The sequence below is a fragment of the Rhinolophus sinicus genome, linkage group LG05 (genome assembly GCF_036562045.2).
Source record: "Rhinolophus sinicus isolate RSC01 linkage group LG05, ASM3656204v1, whole genome shotgun sequence".
Taxonomy (NCBI): Eukaryota; Metazoa; Chordata; class Mammalia; order Chiroptera; family Rhinolophidae; genus Rhinolophus; species Rhinolophus sinicus.
The window spans coordinates 115,304,870-115,329,421 of NC_133755.1; the positions used below are offsets into that span (position 1 = coordinate 115,304,870).

At 35.6% G+C, this 24,552-nt stretch overlaps 1 long non-coding RNA gene across 1 annotated transcript in view; it reads right to left on the reverse strand.

Moving 5' to 3' along the window:
• The window catches only part of LOC141571880 (uncharacterized), a 170,029-nt gene that overhangs the window by 108,746 nt on the left and 36,731 nt on the right, over positions 1-24,552 (reverse strand). Inside the window, exon 5 of the long non-coding RNA XR_012496932.1 lies at positions 8,769-8,946. This is a non-coding gene — a long non-coding RNA (uncharacterized LOC141571880). The remainder of the gene's footprint in view (positions 1-8,768; positions 8,947-24,552) is intronic.

Here is a 24,552-nt window from a genome sequence, read left to right on the forward strand (position 1 = left end):
GAACTGCATTTTAATTTGTTGATATTTTGACTAATTCACTTATAAAACAAGAATTGGAGTGCAGGGTGGGAAAACGTTAGATTAATGCAACTGTAGGAATATCAAGAACATAGGGGGAAAAGAGAAGAGCCCAGTTACATGGACTTAGAAATATTTTATGAAAAACTCACTAAAATATAACTGAGTTCAGGTATTCATTCCATGTAAGATGGAAAAACAATATGTCTACTTAAAATTAGTTTGCACCAAAGTCTCCCGACCACTTCTGCTTTTTCAACAATGTTGCCAGCGAAGAGCCTGTCACAATCAAGGATAGAATGGGTATAAAACCCAAAGCAGAATTCTTCTTATTAGACTTCTGTTACAAGAAGTGATTTTGAAAGGTAATTGTTTTTTCAATTTCTTAAAATCATGTGTCTTTAGTTATTAATGGTTCTTAATAGATTAAGCCGGGTTTGACTTCTAACATGTTTGAATATTACTCATTCTTTAATTCATAGCTAGAAAGCCAAGTTCAGTAAATCTTTTCATGTTTAACCCCTCTGGATTAAGGCATAAAGTTTAACTGAACTAAAAACAGAATTTTCTAGAATAAAAACATTATAAACAGATAGATAATGACTAATTCATTAATTTTGGAGAATTTGGTCTTTATTCAAAGCAGACGTTTCTTGTCTATGATTAAGAGGGACAATTTTATTCATTTCATTTCAAAAATGAAAATCATGTAGTCACAAGAACAGGGGAAAAAAACTCTTAAGCATTGTTACCACAAAATGAAACATAATAGCACATCTGACCTTAAAACAGCTTTAGAAGTTTAAGAACCTCAGTGACTTGCTGCAGATCAAGAGCAAATTCAACTTATCTGTTATTGTAACTTAGAATCTAAATGTTCTTGCTAGCATGTCAAATGTAGGTCTCATCTTTTGGAGAGTATATATTCTGGATTTTTCTGTTTTGGTTGGCTGGAGAGGCTGAAATTAGGCTCAAAATTGCATGAATCTGTCTCTTATGGAGCTATGGTTGAATGTACAGTCCCTCACCCATGCAGAGAAAACCAGACATTGTGCCATTGGGAGGTATTTTGTCATTTAACAACCTATTGTAAAAGTAAACAAGAACATAAATTTTCATGTCTTTTTGTTTTCTTTTAAGCATTTCACAGAGACCTACAAACCATTATATTGTAAATATATCCTTTGGCACATAACCAATATATTTCATTTTTGTCTCTAACTCCAGTAACTTCTATCTTTGTTGAGAGGACAGCATGTTACCAGTGCCTTCTGGGGTCTATAATTTATCTGTATGACATTTTTGGGGGCAGAGAATTGTCTACTGCTCTTTTTTCCAACTGATTTGGAGCAAATTAAGGGGTGTATACACTGTGAATTCTAACAATTGTTATTATGAAGGAAATGAGAATGAACATAAAGCCCTGTAATTTTTATTTTATTCTTAATAAGAAAATGATCTCAAAGTTGAAAAAGGGAGTTAGAGTTATCAACTCAGCATTTAAAAAGCAATGATAATCTATGACATTTGTGGTTGTTGTTTCATCAACTTTTAGCTTTGGAAGGAAACTGTTGGAGAGAGCACTGGATTCTGTAAAATGTAACATTACCTCCCTGAAAGGGTTGTCAAGAAGATTCAATGAGATTACATTTCTAAAGCACATGTCCTGACACAGGAAAACAAGTGATAAATAGCTGAGAGAAATAGTCACAACAGTAATCAGAAGATGGTTGGGAACTCAGTGTCATTCTCATCCCCTACTTTCGACCTTGAACATGTCGTTTACCATGTCTGAGCCTTACGACCCATGTGTACAGACCTTCCCCACATTGTCATGGGATCAAATGGGAAAATTACATACAAGTATAGTTTGCATGTAATTTTGAAAAGTATAACTAATTGTATACATATATCATTGTTCATTTATATCTAATAGTTCAACATCACACCCAATAAAAACTATTTCTAAAGCATTTCTGGAATATAACCATTTACGTCATATTTGCATATCAGAATGATTAGCAACTCATTAATTTTGGAGAATTTGGTCTTTATTCAATTACTACTTGTAATTCCAGCTCGTTCAAGTCAGGCAGGAACATACCCACAGACACTGAAGCATTCGTAGCTTCCTTACTCCTCATCCTGCTGGTAGTTCTATTGTCAGTGGCCCAGGACCTATCTTAGTAGGTGGTCAATGGCAGCTAGAGTTAGAAAGCAAGGGCATGCGAATGTATCCCAAAGTCTCATTCCTCTCAGTCATAGACAACCAAGAATTGACGACAGACATAAATTCAAGATAAAGTAGATGAGAGTTGAAAGGAAGAGAAATCTGTGAGCAATTACTATCTTCCAAGTCTTATCAGACACAATATCTAAGGGAGTTTGACTATGGAAATGATTGGCTTTCCATTAAAATTTGTTAGTTACTTGGTTCTCACATTCTAGCTGATCCTAATGAAACTAATTTGTTTTCTCTTTCTGGCATAGGGCACCTTTTGTTACAGTTGAATACACAACGAGTAGTATAAAATTAAATAATCAAATAGATTATAAAGCCACAGAGAGACAGAGAGAAAAGAAAGAAGAAATAACAGTTGCACATGCTTTTAGAGTCTGAGAATATTGATGTATCTCCAAACGTTAGTTAAAACATCAGGGCACTGAGAAACCAGACCAACTCTTCATTTTCTTTGAAGCCTAATTGGCATAATGATCTATGGATTGGGTTGCAGGTTTAAGAAGGAACCACATACTGATGAGGACTGCGACAGTGGAATAACTCTTCTGTGCTTCATTATGGAACTGCTTATGCATGAAAGTAAGTGCTGCCCTTCACCTTAAACATAATTACACTCTATGAGGGAAGCCAGAAGTGCATAATAGCATATGGTTACTGTGTTATTCAACAGTCACTTAAGTGTTGTACTATTTGACAGCTATATGGCATAATTACATGCTAGATGAGAACATTCATTTTACAAAGTGCCTTTATAAAAAATTTTAAGAGTATTTTAAAAAGCACCAAACATGTTAAAATAATGCCCTATTGAGTTGAACCGAAAACTGCCAATAGCAATGAAATCATGTCAAGACTGACCAAGACTACACAAAGGTAAAGATGATAAATGTGACTGTGAATTAAAATCTCCACAAGACTAAATTTAGATGACATCTACATTGATGCAAAAATTTTCCTAGCATCAGGCAGGATGTGTGTGATAGGCAATCATGAAAGAATCTAAAACTTCTTTTAGACATGAACATAAAAGAAGTTCAGTGCTAACGTCTCAGTATTAAATATAGTACCTGTCTTATTATTCACATTCAAGAGAGATATTAATGGAATCCACAACTGCACTAAAAGTGAAATAAATTGGGAAGTTTAATTGATGTTGAGGTTAGAAAGAACTGACCAGAGTTGTGAGAGAAACTTTTAAAATTATCATCAAGTAAAGGTGACATGTTGGTTGGTCTGAGGAAACCTCAATATGACCCCCAATAAACCCTATCCCCACATATAACCTTGTTTAGAAAAAGGCATTTTCTAGAACTGCAATGTAGCTGATAAATAAAACATTTTAGAATATAGAAAATTAGAACCAAACTATTTGTTTTTCAGCTGAACTGGTTAGGGAGTAAAAGCCTCCGATTAAAACACAAAAATGTAATTTTCAGTATAAAATGGTACATATTTTAATAAGATTATTGTAGGAGGAAATGAATGGAAGCAGAAGTTCAATAGTCAAATTCACTAAAATTATACTACTTTTCCTTTTGAACAAGTATGGTACCCTCAAGTTAGGTACCCTCAAATAATTGATTTATTTCAAAAATTACCTGAAAGGAAACAAAGCTGGATCTAGCAATCCAAATACCACTCTCTATTTTTCAAACCTAGAATATATCACTCTTTTCCATCTGCAGCTGGAGGCTTGAGCAGTATATTGCCACATACATTAGATGTAAACACATGACAGAATCCTATATAGAGAGGAGGGCTGAAAGTTCCTTATTGTGGCCGGAGGAATAGTTCAGCAAAGCACAGGAGATCACATTATCCAAGAAAGGTGATGTCAGGATCTCGGTTATTATGACAGCATTTACCTACTCCAGGCCTTAGTCAGAGCTGATTGTTCTATCTGACCCTGCTAACACTTGGGCCTATTTTTTTCATCGTTGGAAAAGTCCAATGTTAAGCAAAAGTCAATAGTAGAACTGGAAAGATTTTGAAATATATGCCCAAGCTTTCTATTCTTTCTGGATTCCACCTAAATTAATAAGGTAATATTTTGCTTTCAGTGTCAAAAATTAATAGAGAAGGGCCAGACCAGTGGTTCAAGCAGTTAGAGCTCCGTGCTCCTAACTCCGAAGGCTGCTGGTTCGATTCCCACATGGGCCAGTGGGCTCTCAACCACAAGGTTGCCAGTTCAATTCCTCAACTCCAGCAAGGGATGGTGAGCTGCGCCCCCTGCAACTAGCAATGGCAACTGGACCTGGAGCTGAGCTGCGCCCTCCACAACTAAGACTGAAAGGAAAACAGCTTGACTTGGAAAAAAGTCCTGGAAGTACACACTGTTCCCCAATAAAGTCCTGTTCCCCTTCCCCAATTAAAAAAAAATTAATAGAGAAGCTTTTATCTCTAAAAAAAAAAAACATGAAAGAGTTGTCTTTAGATTTCTAGACTCATATTTGTAATTCTCATTTGTCATTGGGAAGCTGTGTATTAGGATTGGTTGCATATTAGTTGGGAGAAATGGAATATTGAAATGGCTGGAGTGAGGGCCTAAAGTGATGTAACTTTTAAAGAAAGGCAGCCAAAGCAATCATTTATGTGCAAGATGAAAGTTCCACATTAATAAGGTACTACATTGTATTTCATTTATAAGCACCTCAGTTTTTTACTCCGTTTATGCACAGGCACACACACTCATACGTGTGTGTGTTGGAAGAGAAGGAGGGAAGATAAATCATTTTTTTAGAATAAAACAGATAATCGATAAAAATTAAGTATGTAAACCATTTTATGGAATTTATATTTTCTGGGGTGGGGAGCAGCATATATTTAATAGTAAAGGAATCAGAGACACTGGAAAACTAAATTCAAAGGCAAGCAAGATAGCGAAAAACCTAAGATTAGAACTTGAATCTTGTTAGTGTAAACAAGTATACTACCCTGTTTCCCTGAAAATAAGACCTAGCCGGACAATCAGCTCTAACGCATCTTTTGGAGCAAAAATTAATATAAAACCCGGTCTTATTTTACTATAATATAAGACCTGGTCTATAATATAATGTAATATGATATGATATGATATGATATGATATGATATGATATGATATATGATATGATATGATATGATATGATATAATGTAATATGATATATAATACTGGGTCTTATATTAATTTTTGCTCCAAAAGATGCATTAGAGCTGATTGTCTGGCTAGGTATTATTTTCGGAGAAACAGGGTAGATTAGGTCCTCTTCAAAAAGTATTATTTAGGTTAACAAGACAATATTTTCAAGTTATAGCTCCCCTATATTAAAAAAAAAAAAAAAAAAGGTGATGCCCTCTAGTGGCTGCCTTTAAAACCATATTAAATTAAGTTTACAAGGTCATCTTTAAAGATAGACACTAAGTGGTAGACACTAAAAAGTCACCTTACTATTTGGATAGAGTGGGAAAGGATTATTGAACGACAAGAATCTAATACACCACTGCATTTAAAGAAATCATGTCATCGAGATGGAAGAACATTGGTGTTGAGGCCTAAATCCTTGCCCTGATTTACAGTTGCCACTTAGCCACAATGTGTATATTTTGTCAGGACATTCAAGAAGTAACTATTTGGACTGATAATAAGTAAAATCAATTAAATTTTTGTTCAAAAATCCATTGTCTATTATTTTTCACCAACCAAGCTTCAATCTTTAATACTCTCACCAGTTCTCCTTTCTCTTGTTCATAACAAATCTAATACTTTCCTTTTAGTCCTTTTCCTCTTCTTTCTGGATCATTTGACCAAATTAACAATTCCATCCTTTTTATAACCTCACCTAAAATAAACTCTTTGGCACGTTCTCCCACCTCTCCCCTTTTACACCAGAACCAAATTGCTTGATTTTTCCTCTACATACTGAAGCACTTCCATCTCGGAATATGCAAATTCCACATATTACTCAGGACCTGTTCTAATATATTCTTCATGAGATTTTTATTGCCCTTCCTAGCTAGTAGTACTATCTCCATTCACTGGGAATTCCATAGCAATCTGTACATGCGCCTTTTAGGATATTTACAAATTTCTGCAAACACACACTTGCTCCCCCCCAAAATAAAGTTTTGCATCTGACGATCACCACTACCACCACCACAACTGTTTGAGTATGCCAGGGTGACAAACCTAGTCGCCTACCACGTAACACCTCCTTGCTAGTCCTAATGTATGACATTCCTCCTTTATATCACTGCTATTCTGCTTGCCCCTAATTACCATCTGAATGCACTTCGGGATCCTTGAAGTACCTGCTGCCTGATATTTCATGTCCAACTGAGAGAGAATTCTTTAAGCCCCTTTTATATTACACTTTAAGCCCCTTTTATATTAGATACAAGGCCACCAAATTAGTTCTAAGGCCCCAATACTTTACCTAAAAGTACCACGTATGGTGTCTACATACGGCTTATCTATGGAAATAAATGAGTCCATGGTGGTCTGAGCCAGAAACGAATCTATGTTACACTGAAACTTTCTCCCCCCATCAGACAACTAAGGACTCATCACTAGGTTAGTCTGTCTCTCTCATAAAATTAGCTCATTTCCAAAAAGCCTACAGTCCCTATTAAAACAGACTCCCAGCATGCCCATCAGTTTGTCAAACAGTGCTGTGTGCACTTACAGTGTAGACTCACTGGATTTTGCTTGCCCATCCTCACTCCACCTGTTCGAATTTCCAATTGGACCATCAATTTGAATGGAAGGCTCTATGTCTATGTCATCATTATTTCTCCCATCAACCCTAGCACAGCTTCACACACATAGTAGGAACTAAATAAAAACTTGAAAAATTAATGATAGAATGCAACACCAATTCTATTTTTATCTATTTCTCATAAATTAATATATCCTTCCATGTTTAAATACTTGTTTATAATAAGTAAGTTTTTAGGCATAAATGATATGTAGAGAATACAAATAAACGATTATGCTAAAAACACTTCCCTGAATTTTATCACAGAATATGTTACTACTACTGTTAAATGGAAAATACCATGCTCTACCACTGATTTCCATTACAATAAGAGTACATTAAAGGGAAACGGTGAGCCAAGGATTTTTGCTTTCTAAAGTTTTGTTATATTTTAAGTATTTGGGAAGTTTAAATTTATGGAAATAAGTTGCATATAAGATATTTGCATAGAAGTAAATCTCTGTTTCCTGTGCTTTGCAGCCTATATTTTTAGGCTGTGTCAGATGGGACAAGGGTAGAAAACGGTATATTTTCAGCATTTTGCTGTGGGGTGAGATTTTTCTTGGTTCTGCACAAGGGTAATGCTCTTCTGGTGGATGTTTCCATATTAAACATTATCCACTCATGTCAAAACAAAGTACTCACAGAGCCCAAGCTTGGGGAACAAATATGAGACACAGTGAGAAAAATAAGAAATGAATGTTTATGAGCTAAGGTTATTGGATTCCTTTCTCTATTAAACAAAACTTATAGGGAAAAAATTCGGTGTCTTCTGTGCAAGAGACCAACTTAAGAGATTTTGTTTGTTTGTTTTATAGCTGTATTCTTCATCATAAACTGAAAAAAAACAGTAAAGACAATCAGAATAGTCTTCATTATAATTAATGGAAATAAACCATACATTTTATTACTCCCCTGAAGTACATTTGGACACCCAATAACTGACACCCAACAGTATCTCAAGGTGGGAACGGTCATTATATTAACATTTTCATCTTACATATTAAATATTAAAATCAGAAGTAAATCAAATTTTTTTGTGGTGTGGAAGAGTCTGATATTATCCAAGTCCCGTTTCACTTTCTTTCTTAATTGGACCCTAATTTTATGGATGGGAAAGTTGGTTGTCCACCTTGGTTCTCTTTTTTCCACTAGGAAGACGTAGGCCCAGGACGGGGGGCATTTTTGGGGCCGTACTATGCTGACCTGGAGGTACTATGCTGAAACTGGAAATCAGTGGTAGAGCATGAAAATGGCAGGTTAAGTCATGATGATAAAAGGCATTTAGTCAAGAGTCTAGAGTAGGGGGTAATTGTGGCAAATATGACATTTATCAAGAAGGGAGAAAATAAAGTAAGGGGAGCAATTGTTCTATAGTTGCAGATAGAAAGTTGGAGGTCATGTTACAAATGAAAAACTGAAGCCCAGAAAATTAAGTGCCTGAGCCCATCGTGTGGAGCGATACAGGGTACGCTCACCACCTCACACTGCTGCTTTGGGTGAACATGCAATGGGAAGGCTTTGGGACCCAAGTCTAGAAACTAACCTCAGAAGACTATTAGAGAATCACAGAAGTGCCAGGCAAGATATCTAGATGAAAACATACTTTGTCGTTAGAGGGAAATCACTCATCTCTCTTTACTCACTTTCTATAAAGGAGAAGCTGAGCCCTCCACTCCCACCCCAATGAGGAGATGACAGAGTGCTGACATGAAAAGTTTTGAACCGTCAACACTCATAAGAGAAAAAGGAAAAATATGATTGATTAGTCAGCACCTGAGATACAATCACATTGTCACAAGGGGTGATACCACTGCATTGCAAGGGCAGATTAGACTTCCTCTTGTACTCTGCTCTTGTCTTCGTCCTGATGGCTGCAGAGGAGCTTAAAATCTGGTCTGTGATCCACCTCTGCCCACAAGTAGGTCCCAGGATGGGGAATTGATGGATTAATCTGAAGAGGGATAATAAATACTGTCAATGGAAAGACATACGCCAGCCCTGAGAAAAGTTAGCATTTCAGGCAAAAACTGATTCAAATCAGGTAACTGTTTAAAACTACAAATATTAGACAGGGATCACAAAATTTGGAAACAAGATATTTGAGTTCCCCTCAGCAGTGCATATGCTAAATTTTAAAGCATGGAGAGACCTGAAAATCAATCATGGGAAAGAGATTCAGAGGTGGTTTGGAACATCAAATTAGATAAATGTGCAATGAGCTATGGCAATGTTGAAAAGGCCATAGCTGTTTGGGGCCCAAATAAACAAATAGCATATAAGAAGCCCACAAAATTATGGCCCGCCTTTATCTAAGCCTATAATATTACATTTAATTTTGAGAAGCTCAGTGTAACAAAGATGTAGCTTAAATTTAAAAAATCAACAGGAGAGCTGGAAAAGTATTTAGAGTAAGAGAGATATTGATTTATACCACTGATGTACAGATTAAAGACACTACGTAGCCTCAACTTAATAATGTTCCCTGAGCCTGAATAACTGATCATGAATATTTAAAGGACATATATTCAAGCAAAACTGATTTAGCTGGCAAGCAGGGGCACAAATTGGTAAATATAATTGAATAACTCATTTTAGTTTGGGCAAATTAATTTGATATGTGCTCTGACTGGAGACCTTCCTTCCAGACAAATGCGCTCAGTGCTTTACCTTGCAGACATAGCACTGTGTGCTTTGGTTTGACAAAACTGCTGCACCTACCCAACATCCTTCTCTGCACCAGGCCTTCTTTTCATCTTGCTTTACCAGAAATTGAAATCATTGCAATGTGTGAAGGCTTCACCAAAGGCAATATCTACAAAACTTCCTGATATCGGGTATGCATTACTGAGAAGGGAGAAAAGCATCCTGAAATCTGCTTAGAACATTAGCCTTAGTCTGTTCATAGAGATTTTCAGTTTCCACCTTAGGAAGAATGGTAACATAGCCTCCAAGTGGAAAGTTCTAAGAAAATTAATCTCACTGGAAATAGGACCTGTGCTCAGCCTTGATAAGCACTTAGTTGGCTGAACAACGTAATTTTATAGAACAATGAAGTACAAGCTCAAAAAATAGGTGCTGGCTGAAATACTGGGGGTGCCAAAAACTATATACACATTTTAAGAGATGTTATCTTAAAATGTGTATACATTATTTTTTGGCACCCTCTGTCTATTACTGTTAAGAGGAAGAATTTTTCAGAACTCTCAAATGCTACGTTTTAAGTTAGAAACTTCAAATTTGGTTAAGACTGACTTTGCCATTTATGTGTCTCAAAGCTAACTCAGTACTCTCCAACATGTGTCCTTAAAACTCTAATTCAGAGGTTGGCAATCCACAACCTGAGAGCCAAATCCTGTTTTTGTAAATGCAGTTTTATTGGAACACATCCATGCTCATTTGTTTATGGATTGTATGTTTCTGCTTTTCCCAGGCAATTCTGCTATAAGAACAGAGTTAAGTGGTTGCATCAGAGGCTGCGTGGCCTGCAAAGGCTAAAACAGTCATTATCTGACCCTTCATAGAAAATGTTCACTAACCTGTGGTCTAGTTGTCTGGGATGTTAATAGGTGATTACCTGATTGAAAGTTTGGGAGATACTTGGTTAATTAAAATTAAGATATATCTGTAAGATTTCTCAGAGTCTTTAGTGTCTCACAAACTTATTCGAGACCACAAAACCTTTTTTTCATGGAAAATTTGTAGGACCTATTTCCTGTAGAACATGCTTAAGGGAAGGCTATAGCCTTCATTCAATTAAAAGACATACTAACAGAGTATCCACCAAGTGATAAACATTAGAGATTCAAAGATGTGTAAAATGCCATCTTTGCTCTCAAAAATCTCACTGCCTATTGAGGATTCAAATATTAAACAAATAACTGCAGTGTAGTTCCGGAAGTGCTAAACTAGAGCACATAAAATGATCAGTTCAAAGAAAAGAAAAATCATCTTTGATTAGGGTGGTTAGAGGTCGAAAATCAGAAGGAAAATACAGAGGAGAAGATATTTGAACCATGATTTGAAGGCTACGCATATACAGAAGTTTTCCATGCAGAAAGTATAGAGAATGTCATCTCAGAAAGAGAGATCAACATCTCTATAAAATAAAATTTTTGTTTCGAAAACTACAGGGAATGTATCTTCGAGGGGTTAAGAAGATATTTGGTTGAAGAAGTAGGCAAAATTCATATCCCTAACCTTGAGTGACTGACATGTGAAGGATCTGTGAGAAACAGGATTATTGGCCAAATTAGAGAGAGAGATTGCATACCATCTGTGTTGGCAGCATACAAAATGATACAGCAAATCAGCAATGCTTCCAATTGCCCCAAGAGCAAGAGTATGAAAACCAAAATGTAACATAAAATTCAGACAACAGGGAATATTTTAACTAATAATTTACATTGTAGCTTCCTTTGTGTGGCAATTTGCCACTTCTCTTTTGGATAATGAATTGAGAAACAAATTGAAAATATGGGTGCTTGCCTCGAAAAGAGGGGATTTTGACTTTAGAAAAAGAACACAGATTTCACAGAGGTACTTCCAATCTGCCTGACAAGCTATAGATTTCCACAATGTTATCCTGAAAACATTCAGAAACCCAACCAATAAAAATGCCTGGCACTGGGGTTGGCATAATACACAGCTAGAGATGGACAACACATCAATAAATAAGGTAATTTGGAAACCACAGATAAACTAAAGGCCAGCAGACTCCTGATAAACAGTTGGTTATTAGAGTACTTGGCATTTTATGTTTCAGGATGATAACAAGAACTCTGGTAAAGGCTATTATGGGAAAGATCTAGAAACATTAACAAATATACCTTCTATTCATAATTTTCAAATTCTGCCTTAATTTTCAAAATATCTTTCTTGTTTTATTCCATTGATTTTTGTTATGATAACCTTCCTAGCTATCTCTAATTGACCCTAAAGCATCACTCCTTGGTTTTTCCAAGTTCTTTCCCTTTACTCAGCCTATGGCTCTATTAATAGTAACTGCACTGAGATGACAAAGGCTCTCTGCTACAAGACCTCTCAGACTTTCTCTTTTTACCTAAAAATGTCTTCAGACCTTTATCAATGTTCTCCTTTCCCTTATTAAAAGAAGAAATGACCTCGCTCCTTTCCAAGGCTGGCGTCTAACCTGTTACTTTTCATCCCACTTGACTCCCAGAAAATTCCTCTTAACTTCTTTTTTTTATTACCTCCACTCTTATTGGCTTCTTTCTTCATCTACAAATATGCTAATGGCTCTCAAATTCTTTTTTTATTATTAAATTTATTGGGGTGACATTGGTTAGTAAAATTATATATGTTTCAAGTGTACGATTCTGTAATACATCATCTATAACGTATCTCATATTGTGTGTTCACCACCCAGAGTCAGTTCTCCTTCCATCACCATGTATTTGACCCCATTTACCCTCCTCTATCACCCCCCTGTATCCTCCCCTTTGGTAACCACTAAACAATTTCCAATTCTAAATAAAGTGTTCCTCAGCTCTGCCTTTCTACCTTGCTCATCTTCACTCTGGTGAACACTCACAGGAGTAATTCTGCCTTAATTCCTTTATTGTTCATTTTTCACCTTAACTCCTAATCTAGTTTCTATCTACATGATTTTACTGAAACTTCTTAACTCATGAGTAATATCATTTTCAATTCTAACAGCATTGACTCTTTCCCTATTCGGCTTTATCAGAAGCATTTGAAAATATTAACCTTATGCACCTTGGTGAGACTCTTGCCTCTTCTGCCTCGAGGGGTCCTGAACCTCTTTATCCTTTTTCTTTTCTTCCTCCTCCTCCCCCCACCTGGTGTATCACATGTTCTTTCAAGTTCTGTTCTTTCCTCTTTTCTCTTCTCTGTATTCTGCTTTCCTAGACCTTTATTCTCTTACACTGGACTATAAAAGCAACCTCCACATTGGACCTTGCTGCTGTTCTCTCACTTCTCCTATCCATCATTTAATCTGGCCCTAGGATAATTTTATTAAAACAAAGGTTGGATCATCATAGCAATAATAACAATGCTTAAAGTCTGCATAGCATTGTATAATTTTCAAAGCAGTTTTATAATTATTGAATGGGTAATGTTCATCGTCCTGTCAGTATCATTATACTTATTTTAAAGGGCCATATATTACGACTCTGAGAGGGTAGAAGACTTGTCCAGGACCACATGGTTTATAAAGGGTGTATAAATATCATAATAGTTTATGATATGTGAATGTGGGATCTTTGACTTCCCAATGTTACTCAGCTGCCTCCATGCCACTCCCCTCCTACAGGTAACAACACTCTTCATCTGGAGCACAGGGTTTGTTTCCTAGCACCCCCTACCATTCCGCCTCATCTCCCTCTGCATATATTAGTGTATGTAAAATGCTAAAAGAGTACCTCACACAAGATAAGCACTGCAAAAAGTTTATTATTACGTATTTCTATTATCATCTTTCTCAAGTTGCCATGAGTGTCACAGCTTCAAACTCTTGCCCATACCTTTCCTTTCTTCCCTTATTTACTTTCTGAATCCAAGTAAAAGATTCTCCTGGATGGTCAAATGCTCCCACACAAGAAATGTATTGCTTCTGTAACATTTCTGTTATGACTTGTGTTTCATTCTGCTTGTAAGCATGTCTTCCCCATGAGACTTTTTTTTTTCTTGAGACAGGCTGAGATTTTTTTAAAATTCTGTTCTCCCCCTTCTTAACCCAAACACTGTGATTTGTACACTTTCTGTGTATAAAAGAATGCCAGTTGATGTAAATGTTATCATTCTTCATTTACAGATTCATACTTAGACTTAGAAAGCCTATACATCTTGGCTACAGTCCAATGTTAGAGTTCATTACATTATCAAACGGTGAGTGAGGTGAACTCAGTGCAGTGCCTTAGATGCAGTGCCAAATTTTGGAGGCAAATGGAGAAGATTGTTATATAAATAGATATAAACGATCTTTTATAGCAATTCCAGACATCTCTTTATTATCAAGAAATGTTATGATGTAGTGATTGTTACAAATATATAAACCTTTTTGTATTATATGTTCAATTTTAACAAAAAATCATTGTTGTTCACATTTACTTTAGGTCTCCTATTTCACATCTTTAGTTCTTGGTCTGTCCTAATTTATATACCTAAGATAAACTCATTATAGTGAAGACTTAAAGAACATCAATAAAATTACAATTCTAAAAGTACTATACTCTCATTGTAGACAGTTTGGAATACACAAAAAGTAAAAAAAAAAAAAATAAAGATTTTCCATATTTACACTGCTCCTAAGATAATCACTCTTAGTAATTCGTATTAGCATCCTATTTTACATGCACATATAACAAAAAATGAGATCATTTTATATACAATTTTGTATACTATTTTATTCATATAACATTATATCATTGCATGTCTTCATGTCTTTAAATATAAACACCATCTTAATGCCCTCAGAGCATTCCATCATGAATTTATCACATTTTATTTAATCATTTTTCTATTTTGATTTTTTAATTACATTTTTATTATGCTTATAAATATCTTTGTACATAAATCTTAATTTATGCTTCATATTGTGGAATTATAAAACCATAAGTTCATATTTTGATTCTGCCTTGTTCACAACTTCACTTGAAACCATAAGACATAAGTCACTGGAGTATTAGCAAGAAATTTTAACAGTAAACACATTTGGGAACATAAAACATTGGGCTAGGCAATCCATTTAGTTGTTGATAGAAAGAAGGTTGAAGAATTTTATAAACCAGATACCATGAAGGTGCCAAGAAGAAAGCATTAGCATCAGCTTGGGTTGGAGGGCCTATTTACAATAAATCTACACATGTTCTGTAACTTGTCATCAGGAAATTGAATTTGTCTAGCTGGTTTCCTGTGAAAGGCAAAAAAGATGTTAAATACTACAAAGATTCTTTCTCATCACCTATGAAATACAATTATTGTTCTTGTGACTACGAATGCTGTAAACCTGGTAAGGAACTGAATTTACTTACTACATGTTTGTTATAGCAAATTGTACTTTTTAGAATATACTTGCTGTAGAAAATTGAATTTCTTTCCCTAAGTTGTAATACACACATCAACACCGTAACTCACTGTCCATGTTTTCACAAATTTTATTCTGCAACTTTACCAAATGGTGTGCATCCACTGAGAATTATAATCTTTGGCCTTTGGCCTTTGCTTTCTCCTACATTTCTGTTTGAGAAAGAACAATTAGTAATACCAACAACTTAGTTTCTAAAAATTATACAAATTTTTTTCTTCATCAAATAGATTCCTAAAAACTGGAATTAATGGAAAATACGATGAAATTTCAAGGTTTTTAAATATTTTTGCCAAAAAGGTTTGTATAAAAGTTAATTTATTCAACAAATTCATACTGAACGTGGATTCTGCCAGGCACTGTGCTGCTTACTGGGGGTACCATTCCTACAAACAAAATATTTGTCCCAAATCATACTCCCAATGACAAGAGATGAGGGGGGTGCCCATGACACTGTGCCTTTGCCAATATTGTCATCGTTTTAAACCCTGATGGTTTTATTTGCCAAATAAAGCACATTATGTTATTAACCTTATGTATTACAACTACTGTTGTTAAAATTTTCATTGTATCTATTTATTTTTTCATTCATTCATGGTTCTACTGGGATGTTTAACTAAGAGTAGTCATAGGAGCTGATTATATATTAAGAATGTCTTCTCTTCGTCTATATTACTTATGGTAAATATATATTTCGTGTCAAATATATACATCCTTAAACCACAAGCTTTGGATCAGCATTTTGTTTCTATATTCTGTATACTTCTTACAATGTTGTATATTATCACTATCTTTAAGACCAACATTTGTCTATTTCCTCACACTCTTCCAAGAATGATTTAAAAATGTTAAGTAATAACTGCTCATATCATATTGCTTTACTATGTAAAGGCCAAGGTTATGGGTACAGACTCTTGGTGAAATTATTCCTTTCTACAAATACCTCATCTGCATTGGCAATGCTCCATTGTGGCTGTACTAGTACTGGAGGGAGGAAGAACAGCCACAAACATCTGCTTTACTAACCTGTCAATAACAGTATCATAAAATGCAAGTGGCATTGTAAATAATTGGTAACTAATGTGTACTTGTACAGTTTGACTGAGAAGTTCTACTAGTTTTGAAGATTCAGGGAGTTTGTATTACTTGCAACGTTAATGGTGTATAAGCCAAAAATAAATTCATATATGATTTTATAATCTAAATCTGAAAAATAAATATGATGGATTAAAGGTTCAAACACTGAAAAACAAATATTAGACATATAGATAAATCTTTCCTCCATCAGCTAGTTTTATTAAATACATTTTGGCTATGAGGAAAGATTAGGAATAAAAGCCTACATAGTAAAATCAATAATACTAAATGTACTGAAGTATTCACTAAATCTTGTGATCATGTGGGGAAACATTTATTTATTGTTTTATCCACTCAGTGAAGTAAACAACAAATGGTTTCGTTAGACTACTATGTCACTAAATTAAATAGAGATTTATGTTTGAGGAACTATGTTTGCATTTGGATTAAAAAAAATTGTAAACATATTTCTCTAACAATTTACATTCAGGTATTCACTATTAGAAGCCATATTTCTAAACAAGCAAATATAATAAAGGAAGGGCTGTAGGGTGTCTTGAATTAAAAGACTTTTAAATATGGAATCATGGCATAAGTTTCCCAGCAAATGTAACTTATTTTTCAGGAAAAGTATGTGTTTTATTCCACTGAAATTATTTGCTTATCATTTTAAATTTATCACGAAAGGATTTCCAGAGGTTTACTTGAAAAATGAAACATAAGAATATGAATAATAAGACATACCCAGTGTCTAGAAAGAAAATAGAATTATAACATTTCTCCATATATAATGCCCTTGAAATTGTGGTGTCTGCTTGATATTGGCCAGAGACAAAAATATATAAATTTTCTATTCTTAAATTTTGTTTTCACTTTTAAAAATAAAACCCATCTGGCCTCCTTTGAGAATCAACCTCTCTACCCACCCCTCAATGCTTTCATCCAATAAAACACTTGTATCTTAACTACATCATATAGTGCTATAAATATCTAGCCTTAGTTTATCATATATATTTCAAATTACAAGAAATAAAGGAAGTTATATGTATAATCAAAACCCCCCCCACCCCCACTGACTCGTAAGCAGATTTTTTTCATTACAAATTACCTTAATTTGGTGGAATTCATTGGTCTCTTGTCAACAAAGTCCTGATGAAACCATCTTCTTATAAAGGCTAGCAGTAGTGGGGGTGGGGGTGGGGTGGAGGGAACATTAACACACTAAACACACTAAATTATAAGTTTTTTTGTTCTTCTGGGAAGAGAGTCCATCCTATTTGCTTTCATTTAAAAATTCTTATTGTTTTCTTGAAAGTATAAAAGTTAATGTCCACTTATTCTTGGCTTCCTGAGGGATTGTGATAATAGGATTAAACTGTGTTGATAAAGACTATACGAATTGACTATCAATTTTCAAAACCCAAGAACACAATAAAATCAAAGCTAATAATAAAATACTCCTAAACCAAACATAGCCTCTCATTGGTGATATAGCAAGAATTTCAGTATCTTACTGGTCATTGTTATTACTATGATTTTTTCACCACATACTACAGTACATAAATTAAGTACATATCAGACTGAATCTGTATGGACTCCATAAAATATCCCGGAAGTGAGATTTTTAAATAAATCTCTGAAGCCAGCTAAGTTATTTAACCATTGCTCCAAACTTATTTTAAATAAAAAAGTACAGTTTGGAGCTATTCTAGGTCTCAAATTCAAGACAAATGAGAACATGTTAAAGTGAAAAATTTAAAGTATCACACTTGGAAAGATGTAAGATAGATGCTCAGTACGTTACAGTGGTTGGTATGTGCTATACAATTATCAGTCTGAATTCAGTCCACATGCTATCACTTACTAAGCGTATGACTTTGGGCAGGCTTTTCGCCTCTCAGTGCCTCAGTTTCCTTGTCTGTAAGGTGCAGAAAATAATAACACTTTCCTCATAAGGTGGTTATCAGGATTAAAATAATTGATATTATCCTCGAGCTCTCATTATTCTCATTCCTCTCCTCCACATCCAATTCAAGAGGTCCTATTTGTCTTCTTCTAAACATACCCCAAGCCTTTCCACTTCTCCCAGTCTTTTCTTTGCCCCCTTATTAAGGTGATCATCATCTTACAGATGCATTAACTGATTTCCCTGCATCCACACTTTTCAACCTCCATCCAACCCATTCTCCAGAGTGATGCTTTTAAAACATTTAATCAAATCACATCCTTCTCCCTTTTAAGAAATTTAATGCCTTTCTCATTATTCTTTAAGAAAAAACTATACTATCTAGCATAGCCAGCATGATTCAGCATAGTTCATTACTATCTAATGCTCCAACTTCATCTGCTACAAGTCTGCTCTTCATTCATTTGCCATACTCTTCTCTTTCCACAAACCCAGAAAGTCCTGCTGCATTGCAGGGTTGTGGAAGATGCTCTTCTTGGGACTGTAATCCCTTCCTTCAGCCCTCCATATGAACATCTCCTTTTTGTTCCTGAAGAACCTCTTAAATGTATCATCCCTTTAGAGATGCCTTCCCTCACTACTCTAATTTAAGCAGCCATCCCATGGAATTTGCTCTCCCATTACTTTTAATACCAATTATTATAACATTTAAGTATCATGTTTATTTGTTGTTATCTGTTTAGTTTCCCCAATCAGAATATAAAATTCTCAGGGGCAGGGTATTTTCTTCACTCTTTATCTTCAGTACTTGACATTAGTAAGTGATTATCAAATAAGATTTAAATAAAGAAAAATTTTAATCCTATTGGTGATACTTGTAAATGCTCAATTGTAGACGTTATACTGAGAGCAATGTTTTCATTTATGGAAATTCTCAGGTAAAAGAGTGAATACAAATAACTTGAGGGTACTGAAAGAAATTCACTAACTCAATGAATAAACACTATGATACTGTATAGTAGTCAAATGCATTTTATCATGCAATAATATACCTTGAGATCCTACGGAAAAAAGATTTAATTCAGTGAAGATATTATTTGGGTTTCATCTTTTAAAACCAGAAAAAATAGAATAGTGGATATCAGGAACACTCTTTGTTGCTTCCTCATGTCTTTCTACCTAACCACACTGGTACACTCCTAATGGGTAGGCACAATATTCCACTTAACATGCATGCATATGCACATGCGCATGCACGTGCGCGCGCACACACACACACACACACATTCAAGTTAACATGCAGCTGAATAGATGGTAGGTGTTCAAATATTTGATGAATTGAATTTAATAAAAATGTAACAGAGACAATACCACAAGAAAGGAGATCTAAGATTTATTACCAAGAGCCACACAGATGCTTGCCTACTTATACAATAGCTTGGACCATAACTTCTCCAATAAATTAGTGATTCTAACCAAATGGCCAAAAACAATAGTTTATTGACTGAATCACAGACACTTAGTTGTTTAAGCAAAAAACTAATGCATAGAAATAACAAGCTGCAAAACTTCCACAGGTTACCTAAGATCTCTAATGGTCCTTTTGCAGGAGATCTCTCAAAATTCAGGTAACATGTGCTTTTAATCTATTGTGAGGCAGCTGAAATGCTCTTGGATGGGAGGGAAAACTGAAAATTACAGAAAGGAAGAAAATGTGACTAGACTTGATTAGAGCAAAGAAGTGAGATTATTATCATAGCACAGAAAGAAGAAACATAATGGAGAGAAAGCTTGTAGCTGACAGAAGTAAAATCAACTGACTAGATTGAGAGTTTTGAGGTAAAACACAATTTCAGTTACAGAAAACAAGACGAGCTCTGAGAAAAACAGTTATAGAAGGCAAAAAAGAGGAAAAAATTTTTTGGAAGCTTTCATTCATAATCAAGTATTCAAAATATCCTACTTATCCCTTATTTAATACAATGTAAAAAATGCTTCAGTATTAAAACCAAGTCTTTGATTTTTAAGATGTTAGTAAACTTTACTCAAAAATATTTACATTTCAATTTTCCAGTCAAGATGGTGGAGTAGGTAAATGCTATGGTTACCTCCTCTCATGACCACATCAAAATTATAACTAAACTACAGAACAACCTCCATTGAGAATTGCCTGAAATCTTGCTGAATCAAAGCCCTACAACTAAAGACATACAGAAGAAGCCATCTTGAGACTGGTAGGAGGGGCAGAGACACAGAACAGGCTGGTCCCACACCTGTGTGTGACCATTTAAAATCAGAAGGAATATCTCAGCTACAGAACTCACTGCCCCCCCCTCCAGAGTAGCAAGAGTTCCCAGTCCCACACCAGGCTCCCCAGCCCAAGGTTTCAGTGCTAGGAAGAGAAGTCTCCATAACTTCTGATTGTGAAAACCAACAGATATTGGATTGAGTGAGACGGAGGGCAGCTGCAGTCCGAGGTACTCCTCTTAAAGGGTCCACGCATGGACTTACTCACTGATGGACTGAGTTGCTCTGACCCCCAGCACTGGGGCAGCAGCTTAAAAGGTGCCAGGGACATACGGGGGGGTGGGGGGGGTGGAACTGAGTTGCCCAGCTTCAGGGCAAGGGCTGGAGGGGCAGTTTTCTCATGGATGAAGAGTGGGCAGAAGCCACTATTTCTTTGTTGAGGCCTCCCCTCTCCTGGCATGTAGACTCAGAAGGCTGCCATATCTGAGTTTCCATCAACCTGGCTAATACCATTTGCCCTGCCGTGGTGATTCTGAGACCCCACCCCACCCAACTTGTGGGGACACTCAAACTAAATCTAGTGGCGTTTCCATACAAACAGCCTGTCTTGACTCATGGTGCAGACTTTCCTAAAACCTCCCAAAGGTTCAAAAAACCCAAACAAGCAGCATCTAGCATCAGAGTGTGCTGTACCTCTGGCTGGGCAGCCCTAGCAACAGGCAGCCTTGGTTCATGGCTTGGCCTCTTCAGGCACCTCCAAGCACTGTGAGGGTTGTGACCAGCTGTGGATTGCTTTGTGGCTCATGCCAGGTGGCCCCATGCAGGGCACAGGCAGAGGCTGAACTCAGCCTGCAGTGGGACCTCTCCCAGGAAGCCCTAACGCTGATAAACCCATTGGCCAACTTCTGACCAACCTGGAGTATCACCCAGCCACTTCCAAGGATGACACACACAAAGGGCAGCTGAGAATGCACCAGAGTCCTGTTAAAGTGAATCCTGCTCTGTAGGGTCAGTGCCTGCACCACAACTCCTCCACTGTAGACACTGCCAGTCTTTATATCTAATCCCACCCATTGATGTGCAAACAGCAACCAAGGCTCAACTACAATAGGAGGCCACACAGAGCCCACAAAAGGGACACACCTGCAGCACCGGGCTCAGGTGATGAGGGAGATTACACCACTGAGCCTCACAGGACACCCACTAAATATGCCAATCTACTAAGACAGGGAGACATCTATCTTATATATACAAACAAAAAGAGGGAGGCAGCCAAAATGGGGAGACAAAGAAACATGTCCCAAATAAAAGAACAGGAGAAACCTCCAGAAATAGAACTAAATGAAATGGAGGCAAGCAACTTGCCAGATGCAGAGTTCAAAACACTGGTTATAAGGATGTTCAATTATCTCAAGGAGAAATTCAACAAAGAAATGTGAAACATAAAAATGGAGATAGGAAACATTAAAAAGAACCAATCAGAAATATAGAGTATAATAATAGAAATGAAGAGTACATTATAGTAGGAATAAATACTGATTATACGAAACAGAGGATCAAGTCAATGATTTTGAAGATAATACCCACACAGAACAGCAAAAAGAAAACAATCCCAAAAATGAGGACATTTTAAGGAGTCACTGGGATATCATCAAACATACCAACATTCACATCATAGGGGTACCAGAAGGAGAAGAGAGGAAACAAATTGAAAACATATTTGAAGAAATAATGATAGAAAACTTCCCTAGCCTGGCAAAGGAAATGGATATTCAAGCACCAGGAAGCACAGAGAGTCCCTAACAAGATGAATCCAAACAGGCCCACACCAAGACACATCACAATTAAAATGCTAAAAGTTAAAGACAATGAAAGAATCTTTGTTTGCAAACTAGTTACTTACAAGGAAGCTTCTATAAGACTATCAACTGAATTCTCAACAGAAACTTTGCAGACTAGAAGGGAGTGGCAGGAAATATTCAAAGTGATGAAAAGCAAGGGCCCACAACCAAGACCAAGACTACTCTACCTAGACAGGCTATCATTTAAAATTGAAGGAGAGATAAAAAGTTTCCCAGACAAGAAAACGCTAAAGAAGTTCATTACCACCAAGCCAGTATTACACAAAATGTTGAAGGGACTTCTTTAAGAAGAAGACAGGAGAAAACAAACAAAAGAAGATGAAAAATCTGAATAATAAATGACAATAACTATGTAACTATCAAAAATCACTATAAATGTAAATGTATTAAATGCTCCAATCAAAAGACATAGGGTAGCTGAATGGATAAGAAAACAAGACTTATATATACAGATACTATCTATAAGAAATCCACCTCAGATAGAAAGACACACAGAGACTGAAAGTAAAGGGATAGAAAAAGATATTTCACACAAATGAAAATGAGAAAAAGCAGGACTAGCAATACTTACACCAGACAAAAAAGACTAAAACGAAGACTATAAGAGACAAAGAAGGACATTACATAATGATAAAGGAATCAATCCAACAAGAAGACATAACCCTAGTAAACATCTATGCACCCAACATAGGAGCACCTAACTATGTAAAACAAATATTGACCAAGAGATGAACAGTACACAATCATAGTAGGGGACTTTAATACCCCCATTGAAATGAATGGACAGACCTTCCATACAGAAAATCAACAAGGAAACAGTGGCCTTAAATGACACACTAGACCAGATAAATTTAATTGATATTTTTAGAGCATTCCACATCAAGTAGCAGAACAAGCACTCTTTTCAAGTGCATATGGAACATTTTCCAAGATAGACCATGTATTAGACAACAAAACAAGTCTCAATACATTCAAAAAGACTGAAATCATATCAAGCATCTTCCCCAATTAAAATGGTATGAAACTAGAAATCAATTACAAAAAAAAAAAAAAAAAAAACCCACAAGGAGGCTAAATAACATGCTACTAAACAATTAATGAGTCAACAATGAGATCAAGAAAGAAATAGAAAGATACCTTGAGACAAACGAAAATGAAAACACAGTGAACCAAATTTATGGGACACAGTAAAAGCAGTCCTCAGGAGGAAATTCATAACAATGCAGGAAGAAACAAGAAAAATCTCAAGTAAACAATCTAACTTTATACTTAAGGGAACTGGAAAAAGAACAGAAAACAAAGCCCAAAGTACGTAGAAGGAAGGAAATAGTAAAGATCAGAGTGGAAATAAACAAAATACAGGCTAAAAATATCAATACAAAAGATCAATGAAACCAAGAGCTTGTTCTTTGAAAAGATAAACAAAATTGATAAACCTTTAACCAGACTCACCAAGGAAAAAAGAAAGAGAACCCAAACAAATAAAATCAGAAATGAAAGAGAAGTGATACTAGACGCCACAGAAATACAAACAATAAAAATAAAAATAAATAAGAAAATACTATGAGCAACTATATACCAACAAATTGGGCAATCTGGAAGAAATAGATAAATTGCAAGAATTCTTCCAAGGCTGAATCAAGAAAAAACAGAAAATCTGAACTGACCTATTAGAAATAATGAAATCGAATCAGTAATCGACAAGCTCTCAACAAACAAAAGTCCTGGAATGGATGGCTTCACAGGCGAATTTTAGCATAAATTTAAAGAATTAACACCTATTCTTTTTAAACTATTACAAAAAATTCAAGAGGAGTGAAAGTTCCCAAACTCATTCTATGAGGCTGCCATTACCCTGATTCCAAAGACATTGCAAAAAAGAAAACCATAGGCCAATACCCCTGATGATGCAAAAATCCTCAACAAAATATTAGCAAACCAAATTCAGCAATACATTCCAAAAATCATACACAACAATGAAGTGGGATTTATTCCTAGAATGTAAGATTGGTTCAATATCAACAAATAAATTAATGTGATACACTACATAAACAAAATGAAAAATAAAAATATACGGTCATATCAATAGATGCAGAAAAAGCATTTGACAAAATCCAGCATCCATTTATGATAAAAACTCTCAGCAAAGTAAGAATAAAGGGAACATATCTCAACTATAATAAAGGCCATATATGACAAACCCACAGCTAACATCGTACTCAATGGCGAAAAGCTAAAAGGATTCTCTTTAAGATGAGGAAGAAGACAAGGATGTCCACTTTCACCACTTTCATTCAACATACCACTAAAAGTCCGAGCCACAGCACAAACAGAAAAAGAAATAAAAGGCATCCTAATTGGAAAGGAAGAAGTAAAGCTGTCATTATTTTCAGATGA